Source organism: Protopterus annectens, chromosome 6.part0 (genome assembly GCF_019279795.1).
Source record: "Protopterus annectens isolate FY-2018-M chromosome 6.part0, PAN1.0, whole genome shotgun sequence".
NCBI lineage: Eukaryota > Metazoa > Chordata > Ceratodontiformes > Protopteridae > Protopterus > Protopterus annectens.
The window spans coordinates 616443604-616460800 of record NC_056737.1 but is presented as its reverse complement, the minus strand read 5'-3'; positions in this window follow the sequence as shown (position 1 = coordinate 616460800).

Here is a 17197-nt window from a genome sequence, read left to right as displayed (position 1 = left end):
TATTTACTTTTTTCAGACTGGTGATGAGTACCCCAGCACAGAATACCAGACTTGATCTTCATTCACTCTTTAAACCACACAAATCTCAAAGCTCTTACATATAAGACAATCAAAGCTGTAATGCAAACTGTTCATAAAATTGCAAGCTGCTTTTTTTCAGTAGCAGACAGAATTGTTCTTTTGTTGCACCAGAAAGCTCAGATGTTGCTAAGTAACACGCACAAGTAAGGGGTGCATGGCAAATGCCTGATTTCAGAAAACATTTTAAATGCCTATAATTGAGCTGAGCAAATTTTAAAACTCCATTTTATGTTGTGAAATGACAAAAATGTTACACAGCAATCTTATGTTCTAAACCAGAAGGCTAGGACACACACTAGTGTAACATACTGAAGATGTATGTTCAATGAAACATAAATTAAAATGTATTTATATTGTGTTCTACTTATTTAGGGTTGTTTTCTTTGCAATGAGAATCTGATTCATACTTTCTCCTTCATTTAAGTGAGCCCATCTCTCACTTCTAAAGCAAAAGTAAAAGGCACGTAAAGCGCAACTGGAGATAGGGAGAAATATTACAAATTAAATGTATTTATTTGATTTAATTTATTTAACATTTGTTTACCGGGATGGTCCAATTGGACAACAGTGTCCATTTTCAGCAGATGCTCAAGGAGAAAAGTTCCAGTAAAGTACATTTTTACTAATACATGTGTAGTCAGGGCCAGTGTTAACATTTTGGGGGCCACCAGCAAATGTGAAGTTGTGGGCCCCTAGGCACTTCCAGTGTAAGTATCACCCTGCAACTGTCAAACCTCCTAAGCTGCAAACTTTTAGGAGTAGTATGCACAGACTGACCTGTAGCTACAGTGCTCTTACATTACGACAGGCCTATGTACCACACTACGTTGGCCTATCTCACAAAGGGACATTTAAAGTTACTGGCATTTACTTGCAACAATGATACAATTCTACAGCTTTGTGTACAGGTCTGGACATAGGTGAAATGGCACTCTAGGCACTGCCTACTGTTTCAGCCCCCTCACCCCACCCCCATATATCCTCCAGCCCTCCCCTCTGTTTCCCCATCTTGGGCTCCCATACTGTGCACATTAATTTTTTCTTCCTTTTCTCACATTTTGCTTTACTGCTCAGCATTTTCAAGAAGCTGTAACTTTAAAATGCGCTTCAGAGCATATAGAAAGTTTTTTTTCTTTTTCACAACCTTTTCATCCAGTGATGGCTTTAACAGAAATTATGATTAAGGAAAGAAATTCACTGTTCCGGATCCACTTTAGTTTTCCTTGCATCCTTTCAACAAACCTTTAATGATCAAGACAGCACAGTAATAACAATTTAGGAAATAGCTCAAGTAAGCTGATGCCCCCTCAGAAGCCATAGGGGTTATAGAGGCTATGGAATGCATTTTTAGAGCATTTTCCCAGCCTTTTAATCCAGTGATGGCCTAACCAAAATCACAAAATCATGAGTAAGAAAAGAATTTCAGTCTTCTTTTTCCTTTCATTTTTTTAAGGAAGACATAAGTTGTGCCCAAGGCTTGATGTTCAAAGCTGACAAAATAGTACCTCACAATAAATTAACAGGCCAATTGATGTGAGGACACACAGATCCTGCCTGGGAATACTGCCTGCCTACCTAACCCCACCAAAAGGTCAGTCACTGTCTGCGCATTCCTCTGGTGTTGGATTACAATGAACGCAGAGGTTCAAATGGCCACAGTCATGTATTTCGGGTGACTGCAGAAACACATACATACCATGGACTCCTCAACCTTAACCCACTAAGGCAGCCACCTGTATATGTGCCTGATGTGTGATTGTGAGGAAAGTGAAAAAATAATAATTACAATTATTTATTCCATTTTGTTGCTCCTAGACAGTACACAAGCTATAATAACTTATAGGTTCATAGGTTCATAGGTAGGTACTAGGCTATCTGCTTGAGGGCATTTATAAGCCTAGCCAGAGTGTGTCAGCTTTCGCCGCCCAATTGATTAATTAACTGATCCTCTGTCAAGCAGAGCCAATGAAGTGATCCCAGGGGTGTATTTTCTGTTACCCATCCACTCGTTAAGGTTTCTCTATTAGAGTGTTAGTGAGGGGCTCTGCCTGATGTAATTTGGAATTTTGTTCCAAAGCATAGGGAGTCTCTGTGACAGGAATCTATCCCTCCAGCATGTTCTATTTATTGTTGTGGTGAAGTTTAGCTCACTAGAGCACATGGCTCGCAGTGACTTGGATTTTTTTAGGTGGAGCATGCCCATCAAATCTGAGTTGGACATGGCTTTGTAAGTCAGGCAGAGATCACCTCTGAGAAAGCGATAAGCCACTGAGTACAGCCGGAGTTTTTTCAGTTTGGCTGCATAGGACATATGTTTGAGGCCAGTAATCCTCTTGGTGAGGTACTTTTGTGGTTTTTCCAGCTGTTGGAAGTGACTTGTGAGGTACATCCCAAATGGGGCACTGTACTCTATGATGGGTCTAATGAGTGACGAGTAGAGGGGCACTATAACCTCTTTATTTCTTGATGCGAAACCTTTAGTAATTAGATGGGCCACATAGAAGGATTTCCTAACTACTTTGGCAATATGATTGTCAAAGGAGAGATTACTATCTACCTTTGTCCCCAGATCTCTTATTACCTCTTCTGTATTAACGGGGCTGCCACCTATGTGGTAATTCGTGGGTGTTTTGTTTTTCCCAAATGGAATGACTATGCATTTTTTGGCATTTAGCTTGAGGCCATGACTTTGACACCAGGTGTCCGTCTCAGTAAGGCCCTTTTGGAGGATGCCCGTATCAGCCAGAGAGTCAATTATGGCTTCCAGTTTGCAGTCATTGGCGAACTTGGTTAGCCATAGTCCTCCTGTGTTTGCCTGTACTTCTGAGAAGTATATGCCGAACAGTAGGGGTCCCAGGACCGAGCCTTGCAGGACACCACTTGTGACTGGTTTAGAGTCGGACCTGGAGCCTGCTATTCTTACCTTGTGAGTTCTGTTTGTAAGTCAGTTGGCAACCCATCTCGTGACGTAGGAGTTTATGTTCAGGCTGGTGAGTTTTTCTGTAATATCCGAGTGGGGAATGGTGTTGAAAGCCTTCGCGAGGTCAAGGTAGGCTGTGTGAACCACCTTTCCCTCGTCTATGGCCTTGGTGACTGTCTTGAAGAAGTCAACCAGGTTTAGTAGGCATGATCTGCCCTTAACAAAGCTGAACTGGGTCGGTCCAAGTGTTTGGAGGCTCCCAATCTCTTTGTTAATGAGTTCCATGATGATGCGCTCCATAGCCTTGCAGACCAGGCTAGTCAGGCTTATGGGGTGATAGTTACCAGGGTCAGTTGTGGCCCCTCCTTTGTGGAGAGGAATAACCATTGCTGTATGCCATTCTATGGGCACATAGCCTGTGGAGAGGCTGAAGTTGAACAGCTAATTTAGGTGGGGGTTAATTCATTCTGTAGTTCGTGCAAGACGCAGCCTGGGACACCATCTGGTCCCATTGATGCTGTAGTTTTGGATTTTGAAAGGGCTGTTTTCACCTGTGTGTCTGTGATTTCTGGGGCACTACACTTTTCCAGTACTGTTGTGGGCCCTTTTGGAGGTGAGAGGGCGGTGAAGTTTGCACTGAATCTATCTGCCAGGATGTTGGCAATATCAGTAGATTCAGTATATTTTGTGCTATTTTGCACTAGTTCAGTGCATATCTGCGAGTTGCTACTTAGATTCTTAACATAGCTCTCTGGAGCCTTGAACCAGGTTTCAGTTACTGCACAGATGTCGACGTTCTCCATACTGAGGAGTGCTTCAAGCACGTGCATTTTGAGATTTAAACTCCTGGCGTTTAGTAGCATAACCCTCAGTTTTTTGCTAATTGTGCTGTTTACGGAGGTGGGTTTGACTTTTGAGCCTTGCCTAAAAAAGGCACTATGGGGGCAGCAAGAGCCTTGGCCAGTATTTGAAAGCCTAGGGGTGACAGGTGCAAGCCGTCTCTTGTGAAGCAATGCGATTTGTTGAGCATGTCGTCCCAGACTGACAGACACTGGATCCCCTTTGAATGACACCAGAAGCTTAGCCAATTGTTGAAAATGATAATTTTTTCTTTATACTGAGGTATCATTCTTGGTGAGGGCAGGATGCTACTCAGGGTCAGGGTCATGCCAGCCTGGACTGCATGATCAGAGAGCTCTTCCATGTCTCTTTTCATGTAGTCCAGGGAGGTACGTCTCATGTCATTCACACCAACATGAACAATGACAGAGTCATATTTGTACTTGTTCTGGAGTGACCTGAGTGCTTGTGTTATGTGGCGGATTCTGGCTCCCGACAGGCAGCTAACAGTAACCTTCTGCTTGTCCAGCCTAGTGAGTGGGACGTCAGTGTGCCTGACTATAGAGTCACCTATAACTAGTGTGTTAGATATGTTATTTCGCCTTAAGGGCTGTGATTGTGCTGTTTATGTGTTGTCTGGTTTGTGACGGGAAGTGCAGGTTGTTTGGGTGACTGCATTGGAGGTCTCTGATGCTTTTGCAGGTTTTTATTTAGAGTCTCTGAGTATGATTTTGTGTATTTATGTGTATTTTTTGCTAGTGCTGTTTTAGTAGGTCGGTGTGTGGCTGGAGATGTGGTGCAAGTGTTAACCTTCTCCTCTTGACTGTCTGCTCCAGTCTTGGGTGGAGACAGCTTAACTTCCAGTTTGGCTGTATAATTGCATCTCTCGCATATGTTAGTGTTTTGTGGTAGGAGGAGAGGGTTGTCGGTGTATGTGAGGCAGTTGTAACATTGCCTCAGGATACCCAGATTCACCAGCTGGACTGGAGAGTGCACCTGAAGTTGCCCTTTGATCATGCCTGAATAGTAGGGTGAGCTGCTTAGTCACTTGGTTGGTGAGGGGTGAATAAAGAGCCTTGCCCTGCTCGGCAATCAGTGTCAGGGTATATTAGTGCTTGTATTAGGTCTGAGCAAGTGCTGGGCTGTAAGATGCTTTTTGAGTGCTTAGGTTGAGAGTTAGACTAGTTTCAAGGGAAAAACTGAAGAGGAGACTTAGTGGAGCCGGGAATAATTTAACCGTAGCTAACTGGCACTGCCCGGTGCGCAAAACCATGCAAATGCAGTTTTTATAGTAGGGAAATGAAAGAGATAGAAATTAGCCCAAAATGGTCAATAAACTACTAACTTCTGGGCTGGAACCACGCCTCCAGGGACAGATAGGTTGCTCAAAGCTCCCCTCTCTCACAGGTGAACAGAGAAACTTCCTTCTATCCAAGTAAGGTATGGGCAACTCAGAGACATAGTATCACAGCCCTGAATTCAGCACTAGCCTGAAAACTGGACTATACTAGCTTAGAAAGGTGGGAAGCAAGGAATTTGTTTTTATTTGTTTTTTTTTTAAAAGATAAGACAAAAACAGTAAAAAATACACTTAAAACAGCTTTAAACGACTACAAACGACCAGAAAAGGCTATCGCACTTTGGTGTGTAGCCTACAACAGTTAAACAAATTATTTAAACAAAAAACAACTTTTTAAAAGTGCAGGCAGTGAAATAAGTACAATATGTGAAAAAAAAAACAAGCTTTTAAATCACAGTAAATGCTGGAAAATCTGTGTTTAGGTGGAAAATTGTTAAGTACAGCAAGAAAGTACAGAAAACTGATACTTAATCACTCCAGAGTCTCTCTTCTAAGCTAGAAGGCTTGTATCAGTTTAAGGCTTTCTAGTGCTATCCAGTAGGTTAGTTAAGGAAAGATGGGAAACAAGTGCAGATGTAGTCTTTTAAACCAGAAAGTTGAAAGAGACAGACAAACTGTCCAAATGGTCAATAAACTACAATTTCTGTGCCAAGAACCTCTCCTCTCATCGTAGACAGGCTACCTACTGCTTACCACTCCCACTGATAAGCTAGAAGGCTTTCTTCCAACACAGAAAGGCTTGCAGGGCTCAGAAGCTTACAAAGAGTCATGGATACAGCAAATCTGTACCTGGACTAGGCTAGTTACAGGAAAGGTGGGAAACAAGCGCAAGTGCGGCTTTTAAACCAGAACGTTGAAAGAGATGGAAAAAAACTGCCCAAACGGCCAATAGCTATAATTTTTAGGCCAGAAACCACTCCTCTTGTGGTAGATTGGCTACCTAATGCTTACCACTCCCACTGATAAGCTAGAAGGCTTCCCTCCAACACAGAAAGGCTTGGGGGGCTCAGAAGCTTACAAAGAGTCCTGGATACAGCAAATCTGTACCTGGACTAGACTAGTTACAGGAAAGGTGGAGAACAAGTACAAATGTAGGCTTTTAAGCCAGCAAGTTAAAAGAGATGGAAACTGCCCAAACGGCCAAATAAACTACAATTTCTGGGCCAAAACTCACTCTTCCCGAGGAGGACAGGCTACCTAGTGCTTACCACTCCCACTGATAAGCTAGAAGGCTTCCTTCCAACACAGAAAAGCTTGGGGGGCTCAGAAGCTTACAAAGAGTCCTGGATACAGCAAATCTGTACCTGGACTAGACTAGTAACCGGAAAGGCAGGAAACAAGTGCAAACACAGACTTTTAAATCAGAAGGTTGAAAGAGATGGCAAAGCTTCCCAAACAGGCAAAACACTATAATTTCTGGGCCAGAAACCACTCCTCCTGTGGTAGATAGGTTACCTAGTGCTTACCACTCCCATTGATAATCTAGAAGGCTTCTCTCCAATACAGAAGGGCTTGGGGGGCTCAGAAGCTTCCCATCAGTCCTGGATACAACAAATCTGTAGCTGGACTACACTAGCTATAGGAAAGGCAGGGACCAAACGCAAAACGGGCTTTTAACAAGAAAGTAGAAAAAGATGGAAAAACTGCCCAAATGGCCAATGAACTACAATTTCAGGGCCAAAACCCACTCTTCCCATGGTGGATAGGCTACCTAGTGCTTACCACTCCCACTGATAAGCTCAAAGGCTTCCCTTCAACACAAAAAGGCTTGGGGGTCACAGAAGCTTACCAACAGTCCTGGATACAGCAAGTCTGTATCTGGACTTGACTAGTTACAGGAAAGGCAGGAAACAAGCTTAGAATTTTTTTTTTGTTACATAAAAGCAGCTAAAACAGCAGTAAATACAATTCAAATTGTAGTGCAGGCCAGCACACCCGTGTGTGTAGCAACACTACGGCAAATACAGTTCAAATAAATGCAATTAAATTAACAAATGACTAAAAAACAAGTGCAGAAGGCAGTAAATTAGAAGGCTACTAACAAGCAGTAATAAGTGCAGAGTAACTGCGACTGAACAGATAACAGCACGCAGAAGAGCAGCTAAGACAGTTACAGTAAGAGCAGCTGAATAAAATATATAAAACATTTTTTTTTTTTTTTTTTTTTGAGGGAGGGAATACAGCAGGATTAAGAGGCTACAGGGGTTGTCCTTCTTAAATGCTCTCTTTGTACACAGTAGGAGTGCCTGAAATCAGAATATGATCTCACTGCACTCAGTTGAGTGAGCAAATAATCTACAAGAGGGGTTGGCAATTTCAAAGCCACCAACACTAACATGAAAACAAGAACAGGGAGGGTGGGTAGAGAACTAACTGTAGAGAGACAGCCACAACTTCAGTTGAGTTAATATTCAGTGAAAAACACAAATAAATAAATTAAATACAGTACTATATGCAAAAGAGCAGATAAAAGTGGACTTAAATTCAGTTATATGTCCAGCTGATTTCAGGTATAGATGTTAGCCGGCCAAAGCTCTGATATTAAGCAGAGGTAACTCAAAATGTACCACTTATATAAGGCAAGACAGGATGTCAGTGATGAGCTGAAATTACCCCCCACTGCTATCAATAGCTACACAGAAATTCTAAAAAGTACTCTGTAGAGAGACAGCCACAACTTCATTTGAGTTACTATTCAGTGAAAAACAAATAAATGAATTAAATACAGTACTATATGCAAAAGAGCAGATAAAAGTGTACTTAAATTCACTTATACGTCCAGCTGATTTCGGGTAGATGTTAGCCAGCCAAAGCTCTGATATTAAGCTTTGATATTAAGCTGTTATACTTTTTTTGTATACCTCTGAGGTCTGTGAGGAAAAGTAAAAGAAACAATGACCACACTGTCCCCAGTCCATACACAAGCTATTAGAACCTCCTGTGCATACCTCTAACGTTTGACTGTGAGGAAAATTAAAGAAGTAATAACCACACAATCCCCCTACCTATGTACCTATGAGCAGGGCTGGTTTTAGAATGGGTACGGTTGAGAGAAAAAGCCATTATCAGCTGTATCCTAACAGGGTCCTATTGCAGCCCTGTTGAGGTTAAAGAGCATAATCAGAAAAACTGATACATTTTTCCCCAACCAGCAATAGTTTTTGTGGGGCCCCCACACAGTCAAGGATGATTAAGGTAGCCCTCTGTATTCATTTATACAGTCTGGGGAGTGGGAAACACCATATACAAGAAGATCTAAGTGTCTAAATGTTCTGTGATATATTTTATACCGTACTTCTGAAACATCATTACTTGTTATATGCATTTTTTACTGATACCCAGAAAAATTATTTATTTATTTAATTTATTTATTTATTTAGTTAGTTATTTTATTTTATATTTGTTTACCGGGATAGTCTGACTGGGTGATTAACCCATTTTCAGTGGAGGCCCGGGGGAAAACCCTAAGTTAAATTCAATCCATAGCATGTTCAAAATACAGACATATGAAATCACAATTATGGTAAAAGAGAGCAACTACAGGAGAATGTAATCATAGGTTAAAAATGTTAATATAAGTTGTACATTTAAAGAAAAATTCACACTAAGTACATAGTATAATAGCAATACAAATATAGAACAGATTTCTCCAAGATTTCATAAGGTATCAGTCAACAGTTGCTAGTTTTACTGGACAGAATGTCTACCAGCAGAGTTTAACTAAGCCAAGGACACTATATCAGTGGTAAAATATTTAATGGAATTGTGAAGCCTGTTTCTCAATAAAACACTGTTACTATAACCAGAAATGTCTTTGAATTTTAAAGGAGATATAAATAGCAGTTATTATCTACCTGGTTTTATTAAGTATACTAGCTTTTGATGGTTTGACAGACTTGCTACAAAATATCAAAATAAGATAACTTGCTGTGGTTGGGGGCCCCCAGGAACAGGGGGCCCCCAGTGATTGCAGGGTTTGCTGATGCCAACAGTAGGCTATGTGTGTAGTATAACAAAGAAAAAAAATACTATACAGCTTATATGTATCTACTTACAGTCTAGCAGACAACAGTAAATCAATTTATATACATAGAGTGGATATAAAAAGTGTACACAACCCTGTTTAAATCCCTGTTTTTTGTGATATAAAAAATGAGACCACAATAAATCATTTCAAAACTTTTCCCATTTTTAATTTGACCTATAACCTGTACAATTCAATTGAAAAACAAAGAAATCTGTCAGAGGAAAAATATAAAAAATAAAAAACGTACAATTAGCTGGTTGCATAAGTGTGCAGACCCTTAAACTAATACTTTGCTGAAGCACTTTTTGATTTAATTCCAGCATTCAGTCTCCTTGGGTAGGAGTCTATCAGCATGACACATCTTGACTTAGCAATATTTGCCCACTCTTCCTTATAAAAGCGCTCCAAATCTGTCAGATTGCAAGGGCATCTCTTGTGCACAGACCACTTCAGGTCACCCCACAGATTTTCTATTGGATTTAGGTCTAGGCTCTGGCTGGGGAATTCCAAAACTTTAATTTTCTTCTGGTGAAGCCATTCTTTTGTTGATTTGGATGTATGCCTGGGGTCATTGTCATGTTGAAAGGTGAAATTCCTCTTCATCTTCAACTTTCTAGCAGACCCCCTGAAGGTTTTAGGCCAAAAGTGACTGGTATTTGGAACTGTTCATAATACCCTCCACCTTGACTAAAGCCCTAGTTCTAGCTGAAGAAAAGCAACCCCAAAGCATGATACTGCCACCACCATGCTTCACCGTGGGGATGCTGTTGTTTTGGTGATGCGAAGTGTTGTTTTTGCACCAAACATACCTTTTGGAGTTGTGGCCAAAAAGTTCATCCTTGGTCTCATCAGACCATAAAACATTTTCCCACGTGCTTTTGGGAGACGATGTATTTTTTTGCAAATTTTAGCCCAGCCTAGATGCTTGTCTGTGTAAGAAAAGGCTTCCATCTTGCAACACTACCCCATAGGCCAGACATATGTAGAATACAGGAGATTGTTGTCATATGTAGTACACAATCAGTACTTGCCAGAAATTCCTGCAGCTCCTTCAGTGTTGCTGTAGGTCTCATGGCAGCCTCCCTGTCCAGTTTTTGCCTTGTCTTTTCATCAATTGTGGAGGGACGTCCAGTTCCACTGTCACTGTTGTTCCATATTTTCTCCACTTTTTGATGTCTGTCTTCACTATGTTCCATGGTATATCCAATGCTGTGGAAATTTTTTGTACTCTTCTCCTGACTGATACCTTTCAACAATGAGATCCTTTTGATGCTTTGTAAGGTCTCTGCGAACCATGGCTTTCGCTGTAGCAGATAACTGAGTAAATGTCTGTAAAAACTTACTAGGACAGCTGAACTTTATTTGGGGTTAATCAGAGTCTCTTTAATTGATGGCAGGTGTGTACCCAAGAAGACTGAATGCTGTCTTTAAAGCAATAGGTGCTTCAACAAAGTATTAGTTTAAGGGTGCACACACTTATGCAACCAGCTTATTGTACATTTTTTTATTTTTTTATATTTTTTCCCCTAACAGATTTGTTTGTTTTTCAACTGAATTGTACAAGTTATAGGTCACATTAAAGGTGGGAAAGGTTTTGAAATTATTTATTGTGGTCTTATTTTTTTTTATATCAACAAAAACCTGGCATTTCAACAGGGGTGTGTACACTTTTTATATCCACTGTAGGAGATTAATCAACAAAAATATATACATGAGAGATTAGATTAACACATAAATAAAGTACAAATACAGTACATCATGTCTTAGATTTTCTTAAGCCTCTACAGTACATTTAGTATGTCATTTGACAGAATACAGTTCACAACTGCGAGGAAGACAAGGGGATATAGGTAAGGGAGGCGGTTACAGGAGTTATAGAGTGGATAGAAGTGTAGTTAGAGGTTATATCGGAGTGAGGGAAAGTTATGCAGGATTAGTAAAATGGATATAAAACAAGAGATACTAAGAGCTTCATATATTAGGGTACAGAAGGGCAGATAGGTAAAGAAGTAGGCTAGGATAACAAGTATCAGTAAATGAAAGCGGTGCTCTTAGGTGGGATGAATTTTTGTGGTACACAGAAAAGACAATCGGTGATTTTCTGATACATCTTGTAGGTCAATAGCTGTGTATACCCCCCTCCAAAAAAAAAGTGAAAAGCAAGCAAAGCAGTCCACTGTAATAATTTTATCACAGTGATTGGCTTATTACAATTAGATCTATGCCCCCCAGCTCTTACGTTAAAGAGCAAAAAAAAAAAAAAAGACACCCCCCCGCGCCAACCAGATCCAATTTTAGATCCAATTTCTGTGTCCTACCCCCAACCCTATTTCTTTAACTTATTTTATGTTTACTTAGCCACCTGTATAAAATGTGCACCATTTTAAGTGCGAAAAACCAACAGGATGTTAAAAGAAAGAATAGCCCAACACCTATCTGACATATGTAGGGAGGTGGACAGTAATGCCTTAGTTTTACATTTAGGGTTATAAAAACATTGTAAGACGTATTAGAGGAGGGGATATTGTGTTGAATACTGAGAATGTTGAGTATAGATGGATTAATTACTTTCAAGCAGATATGCCTGCTGGACTGAATGATACTGTGAGTTTAAAACCTGTTCTTAAGAGAAAGTTTCTTTTTCTATGAAACAATCATGTAATTATTTATTTTAATTATTTTGCTGTACTTCTATTGGTTTGAATTTGTTCATGTGGTGTATACATGAAAATGTGTTTTAATATGATTTTAAGCACCAAAGAAGAGTTTTATCTCAAACGTTTGTTATTAAACTTGTTTTACATCACTTTGTGAGTTCCTTTCACTTTTTATTCTTTGACTGTTTTGTTTGGAACTCTATACTGGGTGTGTGAAGACTCTCCACTGGACCAGTAATCAAGGAGCCTCAGTCCTCACCACTGGCAACAGTGAGGGAAGTTCACTGGGAGGATAACAGGTACACACACAGCATTTCCAGATGTAGCTCTCTTCATCAAGTGTAATTTCCCTTAAGAGCATACAAAGACCACAGTCAGTCTGGGGCTGGTTTCTCCCTCTTTCTCCAGAGCCCCAGCAAGACACACCACTGGCACAACTATAGAGTTGAGATCTCAGCTGAGTGGCCAAGCGAAGACCTCCAGCACCCTCTCGGACCAACCAGTGCTTTGTGTCCCTGCCTAAGTAGCTCACACACACACACACACACACACACACACACACACACACACACACACACACACACACACACACATATACACACACCTGTGAAAGGCTAGGACAGGTTTACTAGCTATGCACCCTATCTCCTTATCAGCTACAGTAAGGCCCTTAACAAAGGGTGTCCAATCTTACTGTGTAATATTAATATTAATACAAATGGTAGTTTGACCAAGAGCAAGGCTATTAGGAGTGGCCCAAACAGTGTTACCAAATAAATATGCAACTACTCTCAAAACTTAAATATCTCTAGACAAATCAGCCACAATGAAACATTTAAATATATTTAATAATAAATAATAAAAGAACAAGAAAATACTCAGTATATACTCACATTGACATCAGAGTTCAAAATCACAGAAAATATTTAAAACATTGCAGGACAGTCTCAAATAAAGAAAGAAAACTATCTAAACTAAGCTTTGCTATATTCTTGACTACATCTAAGAGAATTATACTATTCTCTAGTAACTTACTTCATCAGAGCAAGGCAGATGTGTGGTGAATGGCTCCTGTTCTTGTCAGGTCCAAGACAGAATACAGAATGCACTGTCTCCCTCAAAGCATTCTCAAATTAATATCTCAAATATTACTGCAGGGATAGCTTGCAGAATGACATCATTTCTAGTCATCTGACTCTATCCCGGGTGAAACCCCCACTGCTGGAAGCTGGCAGCATTTAGCATCTACCTGTGAAAATACATAGACCTCAGATCTTTGACAGATGCTGGAAGTCATAAAACAATTGCATTCCTTCATACTTTCAGAGGTAGCAATTAGTTCACTCCGAAGACTATACAGAAAGCTTCTCAGCACAGACTCTGTGTCTGTAGCTGCAATGTAAACTGAAAGATATCATCTTTTATTGTGTAGCCATAAAGTAATTTAATTTCAGCTATTTTTCTGAAGTTACCCTCCTGTATTCCAGCTCCCACTGTTAAAATATATACATTTAAACAGTTACAATAGTGAATGTACATTTCTGTTCTATTCCAGTAGGGAGCACTGTGATTATATTTCAAACAGCACTTTGTAAACACCTTTTCAACACACACTAGTGTACCAAGAGTTTGCCATACACATGACATGCAGTTCTAATACATTTGTAACACAAGCATCTTATATAAATTATGTTTATATTCATAAATTGCATATAATTATTTGCAAAATTCCAGATAGCTGTGCTGGAATTATCCCCCTTTGTCACCCCCCCCCAAAGACTCAAGCTAGTTTTTCAAGTGACCCTTGAGAAATGTTGCTTGAGAGGGATGAACCTATCTGGGAATACATTAACCCATACCCTGTCTTGAGAAGCCATCTGCGTTGCCATTGATAACTCCACTGCAGTGCTACACTGTCATATCATATGCCTGCAATCCTAGGCTCCACCACCGTAATTTGGGATTTTGCTGGCTTTTCCTTGAATGGTACAGAGAGTTGTGATGAGTATGGTTACCACCTTTCTCATTTCCAAAATGGGACACATTGGGAATGTGTATGACATCACAACAGGTGTAGCCAAAACTATATTGTATGTAACTGCTAGAGAAATAAATTAATTAAGCTGGGGTTGAGTTTTGATCCAATTATGGCCAAAACAAAAATCATGATTAAAGGAAGAAATAAAATGTGTCTGTGGTTTAATATTCAGGATAGTAATAGTTTCAGGAAAATGAGAGGACAAACACATGGGGGATTACATGACTTATTGCTGGTAACAGTTAAATGAAGAGAGCAAGAGATATTATATAGGGGCCGCGAATGTCACCTCAAACAGAACAAGCTATACAGAGCTGTGCCATTTGCATTGTATACTATAACAATCCAAAGGAAGGACTGATACCATATCCAGTATCAAAAATGTAGCATATTCCTAATAAATTCAACTCATCCTTAGAGATGTAAACCTTAATGAACAGCAACCAGTAAAGCAAGCATATCACAAATGTACAGAAAACACAAAAGGCATATACAGTTGTATTAAAGAATTATATTTATTGAATCCAATTGTATGAAAACATATAGAAAAAAACATAAAATATTCTAATCACACTGCTTATTATTACAACCATATACATATTGCCTCTAGACAAACACCAAAGAAATAGAAGAAAAGAACTGGGTAGCACACATTATATTAAGGAAAACAAATTCTGAAGGCATAAATACACAACTGCACAACTTACCATCCTTTCTCTAGTAGTTGTCTACTTTATCTATAGCATGACTATTCTGAGAAAAAAAATCAAACCTTTAGTACTGTTGAAGTCTTTTGAACATGTAATCATTTAAACATAGAAAGTAAGCAGTCATATTAGAATACACAATTACACTAGCTTGTATGACTGTGACTGTATATCTCAGCTACTGGGTTGCATTAATTGAATGAGTAAATTAATAACTGCCACATAGGAATATCTGTTCTCAGCTTGCAGCTTAAGAATACAGTGCACAGTTCCCCAGATGTCTCAACCTCTTTTCCCAAGAATCCAGATGAAAGCTAAAAATAATGCTAGACAATTAAAGAACCAAAAATTAGGGACAACTATTGCTTGTATATAGTTAGAAACATGTTAGAATAATAGGATTTCCATTAGCATGCTGTTTTGAGGGCTATTAACTCCGAAACTCAAATGTCTATTATCAGCATTTACTGAGTACCATCCTCATTGATTAATTTGCCAGAAAAAAACACAATATTTACAATGAACAGATCAAAATATGATGAGAAAAATGAGAGAAATAATCACAAACATTCTGCAAAGTCAGGGACAGTTCAGAGCATCTACACCCCCAGCATACACACACACACACACACACACACACACACATACACACACACACACACACACACACACACACACACACACACACACACACACGCGCGCGCACACGCACACACGCACACACACACACACACACACACACACACACACACACACACACACACACAAAAGCACATGGATGTGACCATGAATTACAGACACTTGTATGACCTCAGGTGTTGGGCTGCATGAAATGAATGAATAAATACATAAATAACTGCCACAAAGGAATGTACCATCTCAGCTCACTGCTATCAGAAAACAGTGTACAGCTCCCATATGTCTCATCTTCTTAATCTAAGAATTAAGGAGAAAGCTAAAAATACCCAGGGACAACTATTGCCTTTATATTCTTAAAAAAAATGTGTTAGAATAACAGGCTTTGTATTAGCATATTTCTGAAGGATATGAAGTCTGAAACTTAAATGTCTGCCATCATTAATTACTAGTGACTCTGACTTGCTCTCTTTCATTCCCTCTCACACGCATTCTCTCTCTCTCTTTCTTTTTCTGTAATCACTCACACACATACTCTCTCCCTCAGTCAAACAGGTATTGACTAAGTCTGCCTGCCTGGTACTGATGATGATGATGATTACCTCCTGGCTGAAAGTCCTTATGATCCCAACCAGTGAGATGATCACCTCAGCTTGTTCTTGTCATGCAGGACTCCCTCCAGAGACTCTAGTCCATTGAGTCTACTTAGTCCCTCTTAGGCCAGGTAGATACTAGGCATGTGGTCCAGAAGACTACAGATGAAACTGGCCTAATTTTCCCAACACTCCCAAAAAGGACAGCACTGTGGTTAAGTGACTTGCTCAAGGTCACACAGTAGGCAATGAAGACAAAGGTTGAGGGAATCAAACGCTGTACCACAGGGAAAAGCTCATTAACAGCTCATAGTCTTAATCCTCTATGTTAACTGTAAGTGCCAAACTCAGAGTTTGTATTTTTGTAGATATATATATATATATATATATATATATATATATATATATATATATATACAGTCCACAAAATCCAGCACTCGCAAGTACACTTACTACACAAAGCCCTTTGTCTCCATAAAAAAAAGAAAATAGGACCAAACATGAAAATACATGAATAAATGTTTCTTTACTTCAGAACAGAAGTCTTGGCTATAATTCAGCAGCAACGACCTGGCTGTTACACAGACCAGTTTCACCCCCTGGCGTCATCAGTGTGAATACATGCAACCCTGATCCATAAACCCTTATATAGTAACAAACAACTAACATATTAAAATACAAAAACATCTAATAAAGTGCTATAAATGGAAAATGAAGTCACAGTAAGCTACTAGAACATGGCATATTCAGAAAAATTGCATATTCAAAATAACACACCTAAGTGAGTCAAATTGTTTAGGAACATACTACGTGTTTTTCACCAGTGATCATTTAAACCTGGTTTATATAGGGAACCCAAATTCACTATCCACATGCGAGTGCTAGATTTTGTGGATTGTGTTATTTGAAGTTATTCAAGCACCGAGCTGGTTAAGTTTGCACCAGCATTTGTGTTTGGAGGATATTTATAGCTGAGTCCTGGTTTCGTGAAGTGGATTTTACATTTCCAGAACCTTTTTGTGAACGAAGGTTTAAATATGGCTACAGGGAGTGACCTTTGGGCTTTTATTGGCAACCTGTCCTCTGATAAAGATGATGTTTCTTGTTTTGAGGGCCGTAGTAGTAACAATACTGCTGGAGTAGTTATGGAGGTGAGTCACAGTTCAGATATGGAACGTACTTTTAGAGACTTGACTGTTTCTACGACGAAAGTTTGTTCAATTATTTAGCATATTAAAATATTGAAAGCATATTTTGTTGCACATATAGCACCACATGGCCTAAGAGTTTATTTGGAGTCTGGGGTGGGGAAGGAAGATACTGATTTCATGAGTAAAT